At 42.8% G+C, this 18,820-nt stretch overlaps 1 protein-coding gene across 2 annotated transcripts in view; it reads left to right on the top strand.

Moving 5' to 3' along the window:
* Positions 1-695: 695 nt before the first annotated feature.
* COS1 (6,7-dimethyl-8-ribityllumazine synthase / DMRL synthase / lumazine synthase / riboflavin synthase) overlaps positions 696-18,820 on the top strand; it is a 196,840-nt gene continuing 178,715 nt past the window's right edge. Inside the window, exon 1 of one of the 2 annotated variants that reach the window (XM_089399562.1) lies at positions 696-960. The gene's annotated coding sequence lies outside the window, so the exon portion shown is untranslated. The remainder of the gene's footprint in view (positions 961-18,820) is intronic. The other variant, XM_089399560.1, reaches the window with a different exon arrangement.

An 18,820-nucleotide genomic window follows, 5' to 3' on the forward strand; every position in this document is an offset into this window, starting at 1 on the left:
AAGGGAATTTCAATTCTAAAGGTATAGTAGAATTAAATATAAATGCATAAATAATTGAAATTATGGAGACAAAAAATCTAATCTAATTATAATATACCCAATAGTATCATAAACGGGATAAGGTTAATACAATAATTAGCCCGAAATTAATAATAACTTATTAATAACTCAAACACTCCATAATAATAGGACTAATCCGCCAAAAACAAAACTTAAGGAGAGGGAAGACAGAAACCCTAAGACCTAACAAAAGGGGAATGAGGAGGCTAGGAAGACAAGGCTGGGACCCAGCAACTGCTAATCTTCCAGCCATCATCCCTATTAAGATTGTTCGGCCTTTTCTCAATCTCCAGGGCCTCTCTAAATTTGCGATGGTGAAACTGCGCAACTTTGGCAATGACTTGAGCCTCCTCTATACATACGTGACGCATAGTCTTCCCCACATGCTCAGCGAGGGCTGAGGACTTGGTCCTACCATGTCTTAGGTCAGTCGAATGCTCGCTAATCCGTTGATTGATAGAGCGACCAGTCTCAGCAATATAAGGGGTCTCACAGGAACAGGGAATGACATAGACGCCCTTCATGTCCTTAGGATCAATCGGGTCTTTCACAGCTCTGAGAGAGCCACGGAACCCCAAACCCCTTTTATTATCTTATTTATTGCTACCCACACAACCATACAACACAACACATCTCACATGAGAAATTAGGAGAAATAAGATACATACCCATTTTCAACTCAGAACTAATCAAGCGATGACCATGATGTAATAAGTCTATTGTCTTTGTAGACGCCTCTCACATTCCAGTGATCACATATTCACTTTGGTTTCGCAGTACAGTAGAGGACTTACAGAATCCGAAAGCATATAAACGCAGAAATTTTGGCCGATTACCGAGAGAGCAGAGGAGGCCCGTACGCTGGGCAAAAGGCAAAATAATTGCCAGAGATAGTAGCAGGTAATTATTTCTCTGTTTTTATCTGAAGTTTTTATAAGAAATAAATAGGGCAAAAATTCAAAGAGTTTTGGTTTGTAGTTTTTCTGAAACGGAGAATTCTGCATTAGAGATCCAATGTAAGAATTTTTCACGTCCCCGAAATAAACTTACAATGGGCTTAATGCATTTACACATATGAAGGATAGCGTGTATACATCGTCCGGACCATTCTGTCGCTAGATCGAGCATCTGCGAAAAGTAATTAGATGGCCACAAAAACACCTTGGGTCACCATTACTGCCCATCGCTACGGATGTCAATGAATGATCAGGACAAACAACCTTAGGAAATCTTGATTTACAATGTTCTCTACCTAGATTGGCAGGGACAATGAAACTCTTTCCTTTGCAGTGTCTTCTACTAACATAATGGTTAATCTACTTAGGGGCGAGGATACTTGCTTGTTTGGTCTTTCTCTCTTTCGCTGTACAATAAAGCTCTCCTCTGCCATGTTTATTATTAACATAATGATTGATTCGACTTACGGGTGAGGATGCTTGCTTGTTTGGCCTTCCTCTCTTTCGCTGCACAGTCTTCCCACGTGGGTGCATTGAAAATCTTCTCAGCTCTAGTACCATGTCAGACTGAGGATCGTTCAAAAAGCTCCAATGTGTTATTCATTAATGAGGATAGAAATTCATTACAAGGAGAAAAGGTTCTCCAACTCCGTGGGCGGTTAGTTTGCCCAACGACCTTTCCGTTACATGTTTACTAATTACCATAGTTTTAAAAACTGGAACTGGTGACCGGACTGGTCCACCTAATAAGCTGTGTTTCAAACAGGAACAGGTCAAACCGGGACTGGTTAGATTTCAATGAACTGGTTTTAAAAAAATACATGAAATAATAATTTTTTAATGAAAAAACTATTTTTAAGATTTAAAACCATGATTCCAAACCAATAGACACAAAATATGCAAAGTTTACTCATATATATACTATGTAACGGTGAATATATTAAAATGACACCAAGTGCAATACATATCAGCAACAAAATATATAATCAATGAGGCTCTAAATGGCCTCTAGAGTGCAAAAACAAACCCTACAAACTATGGGGCCACTAGCCTACTACAAGTCTACATATATGATATTAGTGATCAGCGTTATCAGTTGAAACTTTTCATGAGTCATCATAATCAAACAAACTCAGTTGGTTGAGTCTTGACTCCCAAACTTTGCAACTACTTGAGTCACAAACTTCTCTATTGGTTCAGTGACTTGAGTCTCAAACTTTTGAAGGTATTCGGCCCTAATATGCACTATTACTTCATTTGGTGCTCCACATGGATTTACATGGCCTCCTATCACAGGCAAGTGTTGCTTGAACTTGTTAATACCCCCTCCTTCAATAGATATTTGGCAATATTTGCAGATCATTTTGCCATCAATCATATCACAATGAGCCCATGCAATATCCTTGGCTTTTGGAGGCATGCTGACTACTACTTAGCTCAAACCCTCTGCTGTTCCACTACTCCAACAAAAGCTCAACACTCTCCAAGCTTCCAATCAAACTCATAAAAATTCCAAATGAGATGTGTATGTTGGAATTTCTAAGTTCGACACGTTAGAAACCCTTCATGCATTTTTTCTGATTTATTCCTACCTACTTGTTATTTTTCTTTAACAAGTTATTTACTAAGTAAATACTGAAAATAAACACCAGTGCATGTTTAACATATTACAAATCAACAACTAAAAGAAACAAGAACAAACACACTACATGACACCATTATTTTTGGACCAATGTCTCGGAAAAACCCAATGCGGGAAAACCGGTGCAGCTATCTGAGGGTTTTCTATAAGCAATATCAGAGTACAATCTGGGTGTCGAAACTGGCCTACCCAATAGAGAATTTCCTTAGCAGCACTACCTCACAGTTTGAGAGAAATCTCCTGGCTGAAACCCCGGAAAATCCTTCCGGTAGTTCCTCAGCACATAACTGCTCTGCAACCCCAGCGTCTGCTTAATCTGGACTGCGTCAGCCTCTCCTAGCCTAGCGCTGGCCCTGTGTTAGCCTTCCTTGGTCTGCGTCAGCCCCAGGAGGCCTTGCGTCAGCTTTGGGAGTCTCTGCGTCAACCACGCTGGCCCCTCTGGTGCTCTGCGCAGCACTTGGCTGCCTCTGTGTGGGCCTGCATCAACCCTTGCTGGCTCTGCGTCACTCTCATTGGCTGCTGCGCTGCTCTCCCGGCACACTCTTTGCCTTCTCTGTTTCTCTGTACTCAATGCCCCTCAACTTCTCTCCCGATCACTGATTCTATCTCTCTCGTTGGTGCAGTCCATAGTGAGGGCGCATGGCTCGCACGCAGTGAAGGCCTGCTTGCCCGGTCGGTAACCCGCCCCGCTCTGCTTGTCCGCACTACCAAGTTCGACCTGCCTGTTGTAATCCGCCCACCGGTGCGGCCCTCTTACCCACGTCCTTCTCTTCCTTCTGTTTTCGCCCAACTCCTTCCTTCGCACTTGTTTTGCGGTGTGGAAGCCTGAGTTCGATGTCACTTTGTTGAACGCCATCCTCCTTACTTATACGCATCCTTTCGCCCAAGGGCCGTGTCTCTCGGGGATAACAAGGGTCGGCTCCATCAACATGCATGCCTGACCGACCTACCACATAACCTCGACACACCCCATTCCAACAAACCGCCATGTCCCTTCGTGTGCATTGTCGCACCCATGGGTCGGCTCCAACACTTAGCCGATTACACCCATCGCCGCACGTCGCACACCTGCCCGTGTCCTAACTCGTCCACACATGGTCACCTCTTTCATTTGGGCACCCAACACGGGTCGCCCGCGCGCCTTCCGCTGGTGACTCGCCCATCATGCACGTATCAAGGGGTGTGCGCCTTGCCCAACATGGCGCGCCTGCTATGAGTGCGCCCATCACTGTCGCGCATAAGCGAATGCCGTGCCAAGTCTTCGCATATAACCGAACGCTCACCTGAGTCGCATATAACCGAACACGGGCGCCCGTCGCACATCAAGGCGTGCTCGTACCACGGGTTCAGTCTTTCGACTCTCTCAGGTGCTCTCGACTCGTATACCTAACACCCTAGCCTCCCCCCCCGCCCTTACGTGGTAGAGGTTTCCGGCGCAATGGGACATGGAAACCCTAGATTTCGCGCACTTGGGCAGCTGTCGTCACGACGCTCTAAAGAATAGAATGACTGATCACTCTGGGGTCTTCTCCTAGTGACCCTCAAGCCTCCTCTTATACTTTTCCTGTTGACATCTCAACGGTCGAGATTAAGTCCCTAATCAACTGCTAATATTAGATCTGGCTTGATCCATGTCTTTTGGACCATTCTAACACAGATTCATATTGATACACATTAATATTTTTTTCCCTAAGTTTAGACTTAGGGACCCCATTAAGAATATTAATTATTTTTATATCTCCTGATCTGTTTAGAATCTGCCCAAACCCTTTCTGGGTATTGGAGATCTCATGTGCCCCAACCTCTCCAGCAAATTTCGTGGCTGGAACACATCCGATTCTACCCCAAATCAACACTCTCTCTTAGCGAGGACTGTGCTCTAGCAATACTCCTCACTGAGTATTACTCTGATCATTCGACATTGGTACCTGTGCTAATGCTAGGCTTTCCTGCCCAACATCCTCTGCACTACTGCCTCCTATACTGCTTCCCATGGTTCTGCCATTGCCACTGCTGCATCTGTACAACAGCTCCCTCTGCATCTGTGCTGCAGCTGGTGGTCCTTTCTCCCAGCACTGCATCTGCACTGCACCTCCTCTCATCATGCTTCCCACTGCTGCACTGCAACTCAGTTACTGAGAAGTAAGTAACTGATCTCCCAACTGACCTCCCTGTTGTGCTAGAAACACCCACTGATGTTGAAGCTCCCTCTGCTGCTAACAAGTGCTCCCTCTCTCTGATCTCTGCGCTGCTGCAACAACTCCCTGCATATCACACCGTTGCACACCTCTCTGTGCCTTTTTGCACTGGTGCAACACTCATGTGCCTCTTTCACTGTTGCAGCCTGCTAGCTTTGCGTTGTCTCGGGACTCCTGCACTGTAGCTCTCTCTGCCCCCCCATCCGCATCCGTCTCTACCCACTCATCTAGTCCTGCTACTCCTCGTTGGAGCTCCCGTAGCAAGGTCTAATCCAAGAGGTTGGGTACCTCAAGGATCTTGCCCCTCGTCGCCTGTAGTCCTCCTGACTACAGCTCGATGTCTCCCCACTTTTGCTCAAGTGGTGTGTGTGCACTCATGGCATATTCATCGTCTGTCAAAACTTCCTTCTCTGCTCGTGCTGGTGCTGCCTTAGTCTCGGAAGACTCTCCCTTACTCTTCTTCCTTGGGCAGTGGGTCGCATAATGACCCATCTCCCCACAGTGGAAGCACTTGATCTTGGATAGATCTTTCTTCTTATGCTTCTCTTGCTTTCCCTCAGATGCTAGGGCCACATCCTCCTCCTTTTGCTTGACTTTGATCCCTTTGCTGCTGTTACTTGTCTTCGACTGTCGTCTGATCTCTTCCTGGCGAAGAGCTGCCCACATCTCGTCCCAAGGTGGGAGAGTCCCTCTCCCCAGGATACTTTGGACAAACACTTCCCAATCCTCCGAGATAGCATTCATGGTTGTCCTCACCATAAGCTCTTGATCCGGTGTTGCTCCTATAGCAGTCAACTGGTCTCGGATCTCATTTAGTCCTCCGAGGCAATGTTTTAACACTCCGACTTGGACTCCGACTCGGCCGAGGGTCGACTCCGACTCCGACTCCGACTCGGTATCGACTCGGCCGGCTCGATTTCAATGACTCGATCGTTGTAAAAAATACATTAAATATTTATTTTTTTAATAAAAAAACATAATTTTAAAGATTTTCATTCATGTTTCCAAACACACAACATTATAATATAGATGGAAGACAACATATGATCAAAGTAGGTTCATGAATATATCCATTATATCAAAATGGCACCCAGTGCACTGTCCAATGGCAATACATACATGATCAAAGATTCAAAACAAAAAACACATAACCAAGGAGGCTAGAAATGGCCTCTACAACAAAAGTAAACTATGACCAGACTCCAGTACTACTGGCTTGTAGCTACTACCAGAGGAGCCAAGATCATGTGGATCAATCTCTGGATCATCATCAGAGTCAGACAGGGGGCCCCATGGCTCCTCCTCCTCCTCATCATCTCCAACTGCAACTGTAGAAGTGGTAGCACTAGCAGGCTGTGCAGCAGATGCAAGTTGAGATAGAGAAGATATGCGGTTGCGCTTCTGTTGTGGCTGAGCAGAGGAAGCGCCTGCAACTGGAGTCCTTGCTGGCTGTGAGGCTGAGGCTGGTAGTACAGGTGGATCGGGATCTGCATTCAGCTGAACATCATGTTCGAGTGATGCCTCCCTATCTAAATCTAAATCAATATCCTCATCAAAATCAAACTCTGCTGGATGACTCTCCACTACCCAATCTGATGTTGGATCAATGTCTTCCAACACAATGGGATCTGAATCAGGTCTTTTGTTCAGCCATTGGTTTCGTCTGAGCCAGAGGTTGTATTGGACATAGACTAGATCATTTAACCATTTTTGATCCAAACGGTTTCTCTTCTTTTTGTGAATCCTCTCAAAGACAGACCGATTGCGCTCACACCCAGTAGCACTGCAAGTTTGACTCAAAATACAAATTGCAAACTTCTGCAATTCAAGACAATGGCCACCAAAAGCCTCCCACCATTGTGCAGCAAAAAACATAGGAGTGTAATGAGTTAGCTCAACAAAATTACAAATTATATCCAACTTTCAAATTATAATGATTTAACAAATTTTAAAAAAAAGTAAAACTATTAAGAATTTGAAAATTGAAATTTTTGTTTACTTGGCTCATCTGCTTCTCTTGCAATCTTTGCTAGGTTCTTCCCAAAGGTACCGGAGGCATTGCTGAAGGTCGTGACCTGTCGGTGTATCTCCAGGGGATCAGATTCCAATGGGATCATGCGATCAATGCAGTCAATCAGTCCATCTCTGACCTCCCCCCTCAAAGCTCCTGACTCCTTTAGCTTTATAATGATACTGTGGGTTCAAAAAATACCCAGCTGCATGTATATGGCGATGGAGTTGATTGTTCCATCTTTCATCAATGATTGCCCAAATGGGCCCATACTTAGCCACTCTATCCCTGTATTCCCTCTTTATTTGCTCCTTTGCTTGATCCATAGCCTCATAAATGAAGCCCATAGCCAATCTTTCCCCATCCACCAACCACAACACCTTAACCAGTGGCTCAACAAGCTTCACAATCTCTGCTGCCTTTCTCCAAAAAGTTTCTTCATTAATTTTCTTTTTCAATTCTTTGCCTTCCAGTTTGTGAGACCAATTGCTTTGATTCCATTCATCACTGGAAAACATTTTTTGCAAGTTTCTATTTTGGGAAAGCATAGATTGCAATGTCAAAAAATGAGTAGCAAATCTAGTGATGGCAGGCCTAATAATATCCCTGCGCCCAGTGTGTTTCCTTATGAGGCTCAAAATCCATGAATGATCGTAGATAAATTTTGTTATGCTTTTGGCATGATCTACAGTGTTTTTGACCCAATCTATTTTTCCAATATCCTCAAGCATGAGGTCTATGCAATGTGCAACACATGGGGTCCAAAATATGGTCTTGTGTTTTTCCTCTAACAGTTTACCAACAAGAACATAGTTAGAGGCATTATTTGTGATGATTTGAACAACATTAGCCACCCTCACCTCCTCAACAACCTGATCCAATAGCTAAAACAACAATTGCCCATCTTTTACCTTATCAGATGCATCAACTGATTTTAAAAACATGGTTCCCCGTGGGCAGAAGATAAGAAAGTTTATGATGGCACGATTTCTTTGATCAATCCATCCATCTGACATGATGGTACATCCTGTTCTTGCCCATGAGTCCTTGAAATCTTTCAAATACTCATTAATGGAGGCAATTTCTTTCTGCAAACGATACCCCCTTAGCTCATGCATAGTAGGGCCTTTGAAGCCTTTTCCAGCAGCATGTATGGCATCAAACATAGGCTCATAATATGGTGAACGGGAATCACTGAAGGGGATATCAGCATCATACCACCGTCTAGCTATGTAATCACAAGCATTCTCCCTCAATTCTTTCTTCCAATGGTCATCTAAAGTGGGCTACATTTGACTTTTACTAGCTTGAGGACCATGTGCATCTGATGGAGAGGAGGGAGTGAAATAACTTTTGATAGTCATATCACCCTTTTTCATTCTACCCTTTCTCTTATTTTGAACAGAACCAAAAGAGGGAGGAACATATCGGAAAGGGTTGGATGCATCAGTATGAGGGATAGAGGAAGAACCTTCAAAATCATAATGGGGGTTGGTAGCCATCATTTTTTGTATCTCCCTCTTCCTCCCAATTTTAGCCTCTAACTCTTTTTGCCTGGCCTTATCTTCTTTAAACTTCTCAAAGCTGGCTAACAATTCCTTCCTAATCTCCCCAATTTTTGGTGAGATACATGGAGTAATTTGGCCTCTAATCCCCGCCAAGTGTTGTTTCAGCCTATTAATGCCCCCAGGACCTTCCTTAATTTTCCTTTGGCAAAATTTGCAATGCATTTGACTATCAACCATTTCAACATATGCCCAAGCAACATTTTTCACTCTAGGTGCCATTTTTTGACTAGGAAATGAAAGCAAACAATCTGAAAATGAACAAAAAAAAAAACATTAATTCAATGTTCATTTCTTTCACAAAAAACACTCTTTAGGATTTCTAGATATGCACCTAAAATTTAATAAGCAAAAACAGATTTGCACAAGTGAAAAAAATACCTCCAAGCACAAACTGCCTCCTCAAGCTTGCTCCAAGAAATCAACTCCTCAATGCTGCTCCAAATGGCTGCCTAAGAAGCTCCTCACTCCAGCTACAATGCCTGCCCAAGACTCCTCACTGCTGCTCCAAAAACAAACTCAACAACTGTTCACAAACTCTCACTAAAGTTCTCACTCAAATGCATGAGATGGCTGTGAGAGAATGAGAGCATTTGAGTGGGTTAAATAGGGTTTGGGATAGGGGAATGGACCCCAAATAGCACTTAACCAATTTTTAAAATAACTTGGAGTCCCCAACACTCAACAAAATCTTAAAAATTAAAAAAAAATATAAAAAAACACTGTTTTTGGGGTTTACTGGCCACATGAACTGACCCGGCCGAGTAGTTACGGATCCGGCCGAGTCAGCTGAGTTATGACTGACTCGGTCGAGTCATGCTATAACAGGGCCGGGTCAGTCATAACTCAACTGATCGAACCGAATCTTCTGCCGAGTTGATTTTTTTTTTTCCAGCTCGGACCAACTTGGCTGAGTCGGTTACGAGTCGGCGAGATCTTAAAACAATGCGAGTCCGGGGAAGGTGTCAATCGATTGACCCTTCTTCATCTGATAGGACCTCATCTGGTTCTTGAGCAACATTCTTCTCTGCACAGAAGTATGCTGGTACAGGTTCTTGAGAGCCTCCCACATCTCAACTACCGTTTCCTTCTCGGCTATATGTGGTACCACATGATCCTTGACTTCGTCAAGGATAATGCACTTGGCCCTCGCCATTGCCTCCTCGTACCTGTCATTATCATTGGGGTCGACTGGGATAGTTATTACCTTCAAGGCGAAGTTCTTGACACGATTCCTGTCAAGTACGGATAAGATTCTGGCCTTCCATACTGCGAAGTTCGATGCTCTGTCCAGTCTATCCTGATCTCTTACCTCGTGTAGTGCCATGACACTCCTCTACTTCCCTCCAGGAAGTTCTCTGTTCGACTCCTCTGAGTCTCTACTTCATGTCTGGAAGTTCTCTTCTGGACTCCCTTTAAGTCCTTATTTCCCTCCATGTCGAGATGCTCCATATTCTGATCCTCTTATGCAATTGCACTGTTGATCCAGGTTCCTCGGCTAGAAACCCTCGGTAACAACTCCTCTGGCCCTGCTCTGTCAAGTACTGTTCTGACTACATTACCTCATCAGCTCCACTCTGTAATATTTTTGCAGCCTTCTAGACTCCAACAACTGCCTCTCTGTGAACTGCGTCAGCCCCTCTCTGCCTCACGCTGGCTCTGCGTTAGCCTTGGGATGCCTTGCGTCAGCCCTCTGGCCCTCTGCGTCAGCAACGTTGGCCTCTCTGAGGCTCTACGCAGCTCCCGACTTCTTCTGCGTGGCTCTGGCTGGCTCTACGTCACACTTCTTGGCTTCTGCGCTGTTAGGAACAACTTTTGTCATCTCGGGACGACTGTTTTCTGTTGCTATTGCTCCTCTCGGCTGATGTCTTTTAGTCCTCCTGTGATCTGCAATCATGCTCTGATACCATGTTGGAATTTCTAAGTTTGACACATTAGAAACCCTTCATGCACTTTTTTTGATGTATTCCTACCTACTTGTTATTTTTATTTAACAAGTTATTTACAAAGTAAATATTGAAAATAAACACCAGTGCATGCTCAACATATTACAGATCAACAACTAAAAGAAACAAGAACAAACACACCACATGACACCATTATTTTTGGACCAATGTCTCGGAAAAACCCAATGCGGGAAAACTGGTGTAGCTATTTGAGGGTTTTCTTATTAAGCAATATCAAAGTACAATCTGGGTGCCGAAACTGGCCCACCCAATAGAGAATTTCCTTAGCAGCTCTACCTCACAGTTTGAGAGAAATATCCTGGCTGAAACCCTGGAAAATCCTTCTGGCAGTTCCTCAACACAAAACTGCTCTGCAACCCCAGCGTCTGCCCAATCTGGATTGCGTCAGCCTCTCCTAGCCCAGCGTTGGCCCTGCGTCAACCTTCGTTGGCTTGCGTCAGCCCCAGGAGGCCCTGCGTCAGCTCTAGGAGCCTCTGCATCAGCGACGCTGGCCCCTCTGGTGCTCTGCGCAACACTTGGCTGCCTCCGTGTGGCTCTGCGTCAACCCTTGCTGGCTCTGCGTCACTCTCCTTGGCTGTTGCGCTACTCTCCCGACACACTCTCTGCCTTCTCTGTTTCTCTGTACTCAATGCCCCTCAACTGCTCTCCTGATCACTAATTCTATCTCTCTTAGCAAATCCCACTCTAAAGAATAGAATGACTGTTCACTCTGGTGTCTTTTCCAAGTGACCCTCAAGCCTCTTCTTATACTTTTCCTATTGACATCTCAACGACCGAGATTAAGCTCCTAATCAATGGTTAATATTAGATCTGGCTTGATCCATGTCTTTTGGACCATTTTAACACAGATTCATAGTAATATACATTAATATTTTATTTTCCCTAAGTTTAGACTTGGGGACTCCATTAAAAATATTAATTATTTCTATATCTCCTAATCTGTTTAGAATCTGCCCAAACCTTTTATGGGTATTGGAGATCTCAGGTGCCCCAACCTCTCCACCAAATTTTGTGGCTAGATCACATCCGATGCTACTCCAAATCAACAGTGTAAGACAAATGAGAGGGCTAAGCTCCTTTTAAAGGCTTCGAGAGGGTGTTTTTGGAGTGAAACAACCCTTATTTTCCCTCCAAAACACCCTGGAACCTATCTGAAGTGCGTTGTGTGGGTCCTCCGTGGCCTTGGCAGTGAACCAACCAGTTTAGGACGGAACCGGCCGGTTAGCATCGATTTATGTGATTTTTGGGGTGAGGAGGTGGGTTAAACTCGATTTTCCTGTTGGTTTGACCCAATCGGCTAATGAACCGAACGGTTTGACTGGTTTTCGGTTCAAGCCGACCGGTTTTTAAAACGCTGCTAATTACTATTCACCGTGATCTTGGAGGATTAAGGTGTCTAACACCTTTTATCATTGTGCTACCAAAATGACCCCATATGAAGTTGTTTATGGCCAAAATGTATTGTCAATGACTTTATTTTTACTAGGTATTTGAAAGGTTCAGGCAGTGGATCACATATTCCATACTGGAGAAGCCATTCTTCAGATGCTAAAGGACAATTTGGTTATGGCTCAAAATAGAATGAAGCGACAAACTTATTAACATCACTGCGAATGTCCTTTTGCAGTAGGGGATCAGGTGTTTCTTCACCTTCAACTCTATCAACAAACATCACTAAACGACAAAACACCTTAGAAATTAGCACCCAAATTTTATGGACCCTATGAGATCATCCAACGCATTTAAAAAGTGGCCTACAAACTAGCTCTTTTAGTCCACTCCAAGATTCATCTAGTATTTCATGTGTCTTGTCTAAAGAAGGTCATGAGGTCGAGGTGCAGGGTGCATGCCGAATTACTGGAAATTGATGAAGAATGCTCCATTTGGCTTTAGTTGGAAGCAATGTTGGATACTAGAGATCGTCATTTGCACTGGGGCACAATTAGTGAAGTATTGATCTCGTGGAAAGACATGCCACCCAAAGATGCCACATGGGAACCAACCATGATCTTGCAACAATTTCCTCACCTTCAGCCTTGAGTACAATGTTGTTTTCAAAAGGGTGGGGCATGTTAGGGTCCTACCCTACCCTCCCTACTTCAGGTTATGTAGGAGTTAGTTAATTGCTGTATGTACCCTCTTTTTTTGTGATGGCAGGTTGACCCGCCAATATTCTGTTCTTCTAAACTTCTGTCTCCAAAAACTTCTTTAACAGGCACAATGCTTCTGAGTGAGGTTGGCAAATTCAATTTTTGGAGGCCTTTCCCTAGGTATTTTGTCGAGTTTGATGACTCAACAGAAAGTAGACACACGGGGCTTCTTGAGTCTTGACCCAGCAATCAAAGTTCGAAATGGGCTCCTAAAAGTTGATTAAAAAAACAACTTTGAATTGGCGCAACCCTTCTGTAGGCTAGCACGACCTTTCTATCTCAGGTGCGACCCTTCTGCTGTAGGTGCGACCCTTTTGCTCCAGGGGCGACCCTTTTGCTCTAGGCGCGGCCCATGGCGCGACCTTTTTGTCTGATGCACGACCCTTTTGCTCCTGGTGCGACCTTTCTATTTCAAGCGCGACCCATGGCGCGACCCTTCTGTGACTGAGGGTTTTGTTTTCTCAAAGCGATTTCAAGCAAGAAAAAACATAGAAATTCAAGAATTCTTTAGATCTATCATTGAGAAAACATGCAATTAGGATAAAATACTCACAACATTGAGCAGATCTATAGATCAATCTCGTTTGGATGCAAAATTCCCAAAGATACACAATTTACTGGATATCAATCTACAGGATTCCACCATTAAACTACAACAGAATGATTTTTCATCAATTGAAGCAAACAATTTCTTGACATAAGATGATATCAGATACACCATGAAACTCCATTGAATCAATTATGAAAAGAAAAATCACAATCAAAAAAATTGTTCTGGCCCTTACTGACCTAATCTACATTCAACTTCCTCAAAAAATGAGTTTTTCTCTTTTTTAATGCTCCTCTCTAAATTCGAATTTCTCAAACAACCTAATCCCTATTTAATTGGCCTAACACACACCTAAGCTAACAAACTCTATCACTTCACTCCTAATCTGGGCACTCCAATAACTTTTACAAACAAATAATAAATAAGAATATTTAAGAGGTCCAACCCTCTTTAGTAAATAATTTTGACCGGTCAGGTCAAAGGTAATTTATCTCATTTGATGCTCCTGCATCAGACTCCTGGGGAAGAAAAGAAGGTTCCATCAAGTCTTCAGGATTCACTTGATGTTTCTTTAACTCTGCTGTTGTCATCCAACTAGCATCTTCAATTGTCTTCAGACTTAGCAAACTGATTTCATCTTGTATATTGTATCTCAATCCGTTGATATATCTGGCTACTTTTTCCATGTTATCTTTAGCATGTCCTCTGTGTACTCTCCAACAATCATCCCTTTCTGTCTTAAGTTTTGTAATTGTCTGAAAAGGTTTAATTGGTAATCCTTGGGCATAAATTTACCTTTCAATTTGCTCACCATTTTATCCCACTACTTAATCTTGAGTTTTCCCTTCCTTTCTCTAGATATTTGTAGCTCATCCCACCAGATGGCTGCATGGCCTTTCAATATGGTAGCTGCGAATTTCACCTTCTTTTTATCTTCGACCTCTTCATAGTCAAAATACTTATCTAATGCACTAATCCAATCCATCAACTCTTCCACATTAAGGTTTCCTTCATACAGAGGTATTTCTACCTTCAGTGTTCCACTTGCTTTTGCCAACATCTTGAGAACTTTGCCTATTTCACTTTCTTCCCCTTCTTCTTACTCAGAAGATTCTTCTTCAACACTGGCATTTCCCTCATCAGGGATTCTTCTCTGGGCAGTTTCCATCACCTCCATTCTTGTGCGAAGATGTCTAATTTCTTCAAGCAGTACTGCATTGGCTACAGGTCTTCCTCGACCTATGCCAACTCCTCCTCTCCTGGGTGGCATATTTGTTGAAGTTTTGAGAACAATACTCTAAACCTTGCTTTGATACCAAATGATGGCAGGTCGACCCACCAATGCTTTGTTCTTCAAAACTTTTGTCTCCAAAAACTTCTTTAACAGGCACAATGCTTTTGAGTGAGGTTGGCAAATTCAATTTTTGGAGGCCTTTCCCTGGGTATTTGGTCGAGTTTGATGACCTAGCAATCAAAGTTCGAAATGGGCTCCTAAAGTTGATTAAAAAACAATCCTGAACCGACGCGACCCTTCTGTAGGCTGGCGCGACCTTTCTGTCTCAGGTGCGACCCTTCTGTAGGCTGGCGCGACCTTTCTGTCTCAGGCGCGACCCTTCTGCTGCAGGCGCGACCCACGACGCAACCTTTCTGTCTGATGCACGACCCTTTTGCTCCAGGCACAATCCATGGCGTGACCTTTCTGTCTAATGCGCGACCCTTTTGCTCCTGGCGTGACCTTTCTATTTCAAGCGTGACCCATGGCGCGACCCTTCTGTGACTGAGGGTTTTGTTTTCTCGGAGCGATTTCAAGCAAGGAAAAACATAGAAATTCGAGAATTCTTTAGATCTATCATTGAGAAAATACGCAATTAGGATAAAATACTCACAACATTGAGCAAATCTATAGATCAATCTTGTTTGGATGCAAAATTCCTAAAGATACCCAATTTACTGGATATCAATCTACAAGATTCCACCATTAAACTACAGCAGAATGATTTTTCATCAATTGAAGCAAACAATTTCTTGACATAAGATGATATCAGATACACCATGAAACTCCACTGAATCAATTATGAAAAGAAAAATCACAATAAAAAAAATTGTTCTGGCCCTTACTGACCTGATCTACGTTCAACTCCCTCAAATTATGAGTTTTTCTCTTTTTTAATGCTCCTCTCTAAATTCGAATTTCTCAAACAACCTAATCCCTATTTAATTGGCCTAACACACACCTAAGCTAACAAACTCTATCACTTCACTCCAAATCTGGGCACTCCAATAACTTTAACAAGTAATAAATAAGAACATTTAAGAGGTCCAACCCTCTTTAGTAAATAATTTTCACTGGTCAGGGTAAAGGTAATTTATCTCATTTGATGCTCCTACATCATTTTGTAACTAGGGGAATCATAACTAGGCCAATCTCATACTCACGCGATACAAGGTCGATTCCCACTGCTACCACTATAACCTTTAGTTGAGGGTTAGGTAGCTGGGACATTCACAGGGTTTCAAATTGGTGACCATTATGCAAGGCATGCCTTAAAATTGCACCCATTCATTGGTTGTTCTACGAGCCATGGTCATGGCCATCGTCTTTGAATAAGGCCCATTGAATAGTTATTGACTATAAAAGGGTCCAGTTTATATGACCCATTAGGTAGTTGGTACCCATTAGTGACAGGACCACAAGTAGTTAGGGTTTCTGTTACGAAAAAGATATTTAAAGAGATAGGAGAGTATAGAATGTTTTGTCTTGTGTTGTGTATTTGGATCTCTGCTCAGTGAAAAGTTGCCTTGTCTTAAGAGGTAAGTAGACATTGCTTCTTTCATTATCAACATATAACAGCATCTTTAAAGATTTCATCTTATTGTCTTTTGTTTTTGGTTATTCTATAATTATATTCTCTATATATGTAGTTGTGCTTCAATCTTCAAGGATTAAGGAACACTACACAAATGGTACCATCATTAAGATTTTATTATTATTATTTTTGATAATAAGTGGGGCACAAAGTGCAAGGAACCCACTTCTTCAATGTGAAGTTTGATGCTTGCTATACCTTTTTTTTTTAAATAGGAGCATTCAAATATTTTATTATAAAAAAGCTGTAGCATAGCCAACAACAATAATGCAGATAGTGCTGATTGGGATATTGCTGATTTCCAACCTCCCTTTTCAGAATGGGGGGAGAGGGATTGAATTTTTCTATTGGGGTTTTTCATATCAATTTCCCGAGTACATGGAGAAATTCTCACAAATCGATTACAAAGTAAAATACAGGAATAGAGCATAATTATCTTGGGAGAAAGTCAAGCGTTTCCTAATGTCCTAGGTGGATTATTCATTTTTTGCCTCATGAGCTATCTAGGTCCGATTGGATTTCCTTTTGTAAAAAAAAAATTGGGTTATGCTGTAGCCCTTCCAGTTTAGTTTGATTGCATATGGTTGAATGCCCACAACTCAACAAAAGCATGACTGATAAATAAACGTCATATGCATTAAAACAAAACATTGCTAGGCTACCTCTACACTTTAACCATTCAGCTGATAGAGAATTTTAACAAGCATTCTCAACTGAGACACTTATTTTTGGTCAACTTTGACCTTGGAAAAACCCACAAGGGGAAAACCAGTCATATGGAAGATTTTATTTGCTCTTTCTTAGGAAAAATATTATATCATTAAATACATCACACAGGGTACCTATCTCTCCCTGATTTTCGTGCCACAGTTCTGGAAATTTATGCCACTGTTCCAACACTCTCAGCCTTGGAATTCAGGCCACTTTCCAGCTTCTCTTCCCTTGGGAATCGAGCCACTGTTCCAGCAATCTCTGCCTTGAAAGACTTGCCACTGACAGCCTCGTCCCTCAAAAATCATGCTACAGAACAACTCTCCTTTTCCTTGATTTCCGTGCCACAGAACTGCTCTTCTGCCTGGAAAAACTTGTTGTCTGACTGCCTCTGTCAGGCCTGCAAAATCATGCCACAGGGCTGCAATAAATGCTCTGAAAACAGCCTCGAAATTTGAGCTGATAAGGCTGCCCTTTCTCCTCAAAATCTGGGCTTGCCCCTTCCTCAAAATCAGCGCTGAATCTCCTAGAAATTCACACTGTTCCTCAAAAATTTCGCTGGAAACTTTCTTGATTTTTGAGCAACAGTTCTCCTAGGAATTTGGGCTTGTGTCGTCCTTGGGATACGAGCTGTAGGGTCTCTTCTCCTGCTGTGAATTTCAACTATCTCCGCTGTGAAAATTCTATGACCGCAACAACTGATTTATTTTGCCTACATATTTTCCAATAAGTTATTTACTAAAACCCTTCAGTAAATATTAAAATAAATTTTATTGCAGATATCACACCATAATAAAAAAACAAATACATGCACAAGAATCAAACACATCAACACAGATATTTTTGGACAATTGTCCCTGAAAAACCCAATGCGGGAAAACCGGTGTAGTAGAAGAGGATTTTATTATCAGATAGCTTTTTTGTGTACATTGGGAGTCAAACTGGCTCACCCGACTGAGATAAATTCTCCGACACCTATCTTAGGCTCGGCATCAGACCAGCTAGCCTCTGCGCAACTCCCAGACCCCCTCGTCACCCACGCAGGCCCTCTAGTGACTGCGCAGTCCTGTTGCCTATGTGTTTTCCTGAGTTGTTCTTCTTCTGCCTTTCTGACCTTTGTGCTGATCCTCTGACACTGTCATTGCCTCTCTGCTCCGTACTCGCTACCTCTTGCTGCAATCCAGACCTCTAGTTCGAATTTCTCAGCAAATCCCGCTCCAGAAATCGAACTGACTGGTCTCCCTCAGTATATCTCCAATTGACCCTCAAGCCTTGTCTTATACTTTTCTAGTTGATAAATCAATGGCCGAAATTAAGTCCCTAATCAACGGCTAAGATTAAAATAGACTTGATCTTCGTCTCTTAGAAGCTTCTCATCCTTATCTTTATTAATACCCATTAATATTTTTATTTTCCTAAGTTTAGACTTAGGATCTCATTAAAAATATTAATTATTTTAATAACTTTTCATCCGGATGGAATTTTCCAAAACGATTTTTGGGTCTTGGAGATCTCATGCTCTTTAGTTTTTCCACCAATTTTCATGGCTAGAGCACATCTGATGCTACCCCAAATCAACACTCCCTCTTAGTGAGGAATGTGCTCTAGTAATGCTCCACACTGAGCATTACTCTAATTATACGGCATTGGTACTTGTGCTGATGCTAGGCCACCCCGCCCAACATCCTCTGCACTGCTGCATCCTGTATTGCTGCCCATGGCTCTATCACTGCCACATCTGTACTGCAGCTTCCTCTGCATCCATGTTGCTGCTGGTCCTTCTTCCCAACACTGCATCTGCACTACAACTCCCTCTGCATCCGTGCTGCCACTGGTCCTTCTTCCCAACACTGCATCTGCACTACAACTCTCTTTGCATCCGTGATGCTGCTGGTCCTTCTTCCCAATATTGTATCTGCACTGCAACATCATACCCATTTCTGCTACTGAAATGGACTTTTTTTCATCCCCATCTTCTCCTTGAAATAATCAAAATTTGTTCTTCCAAGGGCCTTGGTAAGGATGTCTGCCACCTGTTCTCTTGTAGGAGTGTAGCTCAATTGTACAACTCCTCGTTGGACACAGTGTCTGACAAAGTGACATAGAATATCAATGTGCTTTGACCGGTCGTGAAATTCTAATA

This window comes from Pinus tabuliformis, chromosome 2_1 (assembly GCF_031772625.1).
Source record: "Pinus tabuliformis cultivar Carrire ecotype Pingquan chromosome 2_1, CPIR1, whole genome shotgun sequence".
Taxonomy (NCBI): Eukaryota; Viridiplantae; Streptophyta; class Pinopsida; order Pinales; family Pinaceae; genus Pinus; species Pinus tabuliformis.